Here is a 2,719-nt window from a genome sequence, read left to right as displayed (position 1 = left end):
GTCTTGCCTCTTCGGCAGGTGCAGACTTTTCCCCGGACTCCCTCCCGGCTAGCCGTGGTGCACTAACCCCTTCCGGCTGTGTTCAAGCCAACCCCAGTCCTCTCCCGGCGCTCCGACCGAAGCCCGAGCCTCAGCTCCCAGCCCCGCCCGCCCTGGCGGGGGAGCAGACAAGCCTCTCGGGCTGGTGAGTGCCGGTCGCACCGATCCTCTGTGCGGGAATCTCTCCGCTTTGTCCCCCGCACCCCTGTTACTGTGCTCTCCTCCGCGGCTCCGAAGCTTTCCGCCTCCGCCACCCGCAGTCACCGCCCGCGAAGGGGCTTCTAGTGTGTGGAAACCTTTCCTCCTTCACAGCTCCCTCCCACTGGTGCAAGTCCCGTCCCTATCCTTTTGTCTCTGTTTATTCTTTTTTCTTTTGCCCTACGCAGGTACATGGGGGGTTTCTTGCCTTTTGGGAGGTCTGAGGTCTTCTGCCAGCGTTCAGTAGGTGTTCTGTAGGAGTTGTTCCACGTGTAGATGTATTTCTGGTGTATCTGTGGGGAGGAAGGTGATCTCCGCGTCTTACTCTCCCACCATCTTCCCGGAAGCACCAGCTCTTGCCATTTCTATTCAACATTGTACTGGACGTTCTTCTAGCCAGGGCAGTTAGGCAAGAAAAAGAAATAAAAGACATTCAGAATGAAAAAGAAGAAGTAAGACAATTTCTATTTGCAGATGACATGATCTTATCAAGGAAATGCAAATTTAAGGCATAATGAGATAGCACTATATACCTACTAAAGTGGCCAAATTCAAAAGCAAAAAACAAAAAACGCATGTTGGTGAGGATGTGGAACAACTGGAACCCTCATTTATTGCTGGTAGTAATGGAAAATGGTATAGCCACTTGTAGTAGAGTTCTCTATTAACTGAAAGATATATACATATATACACATACATATGTATGTATATATATATATACACATACATATGTATGTATATATATGTATATATATTATATATGTACATATGTGTATATATATTATATATGTATATATGTGTATATATATACACACACACACACACACACACACACACACACACACACAGGTCCTAAGATCTGCAGAGTGAGTCAGCAAGCTGGAGACCTAGGAGAGCTCATGGTAGTTCCACAGTCCAATTCCAGAGGCCTGAGAACCAGGAGAGCTGATGGTATAGTTTCAGCCCAAAGGCCAGCAGGCTTGAGATCAAGGAAGAGCAAATGTTTCAGTTCTGTCTTATCCTGAAGGTTTTAGCCCAGTACCCCTGCAAAGAGGGCCCTGCCTAGGTTTCCCTCTAATTGGTGGCATTTATCCCAAGTCTGACTACACTCAGTGGGTATTCTCTTGTTTAATATGCCTCTCCCCTCCTGGACCATGAGCTCTGTGAGGTAAGAGTTAGGTTTATTTGTTCTCTTCTAATCCTTGGAGCCTCGCAAAAGGCCCAGAGGCTCTAGAGGAAACTGGCTGAAAGGACTTGTCAATGCTTTACCAAGTGCTAAAGATTTATTTTGAAAGTTTAAGCTTCCCTCTAGTGGAAAATACAAGCCAGAATTCGAGCCTAGCTTTTATTCTTTGTTTTTGTTAATGAAAGCCCCAGACTCTCAGACCAGAGAAGCAGAGACCTAGCATCTCTTCTCTCCCTGCCGTAGAGTAGACATCATGGGCTAACTGCCCACCCATGGCCCACGTGGAGCTCCCCACAACTGCAGATGGAGGGACAGGCCTCCCCCAGTGGGACCCCTCTCAGGATCTGGGGGCTCTCCCCACCCTTCTCTGATGTTCAGAATTTGCACTGTCTTTGTCCTTGTCTGTGCTCAGAAACCCATTCATATGGATGTGGGAACACATTCTAAAGCAGGGCAATGGGGGCCATGCTGGGCTTCTCTCCCCCACGGGTCAAAGTCCTGAGCTGCACACTTTAGAGAGTGCTTCTGTCCTTTGGGAGCTGGTGGGCTGGTTTGGGGTCAGAGGGCCCCCAATACAGGCCGCATTCCCTGACCCTGACTTTGGTAATGGTAATAATGTTGAATCTGTGGTTCTGGGTAGGGGGTCTCTGGGCAGCAGCAGCAGAAATGGCCCAGATCTGGCCATTTGACTCTAAACCTGAGCCTTTGGCTAATGGCATCATAAAATTACGCTATATATAAAAGGAGCAGTATCAATTTAGTTTGTCCCTTTACTAAGTGAAGTTTAGTAGTAGTTACCAGCAGTACAAAGATGAATATGACATGGTACTTGTCTTCAAAGAACCACAGCCTCTGATGCAATGTCACAAGTAGACTAGGCCTCAGAAGTTGCAAACTGGTGGTCTACAGATATGTTTTATTTGGCTGGCACAGTGTTTAAGTTGTTAAAAATTGGTTGCCAATCTTTTCTTTTCTTAATTAACTTAAAAAAAATTAATTTATTTATTTTCGGCTGCACTAGGTCTTCATTGATGCATGTGGGCTTCTCACTGACGTGGCTTCTCTTGTTACGGAGCACGAGCTCTAGGCATGCGGGCTTCAGTAGTTGTGGCACGTGGGCTCAGTAGTTGTGGCTTGGGCTTTAGAGCACAGGCTCACTAGTTGTGGCGCATGGGCTTAGTTGCTCTGCAGCATGTGGGATCCCCCCGGACCAGGGCTCGAACCTGTGTCCCCTACATTGGCAGGCGGATTCTTAACCACTGCGCCACCAGAGAAGACCCAGTTGCCAATCTTTTT

This window comes from Lipotes vexillifer, unplaced genomic scaffold (assembly GCF_000442215.2).
Source record: "Lipotes vexillifer unplaced genomic scaffold, Lipotes_vexillifer_v1.1 scaffold1522, whole genome shotgun sequence".
NCBI classification, from domain to species: Eukaryota; Metazoa; Chordata; class Mammalia; order Artiodactyla; family Lipotidae; genus Lipotes; species Lipotes vexillifer.
The sequence above is the reverse complement of the archived record's forward strand: the minus strand, read 5'-3'. Positions refer to the sequence as shown.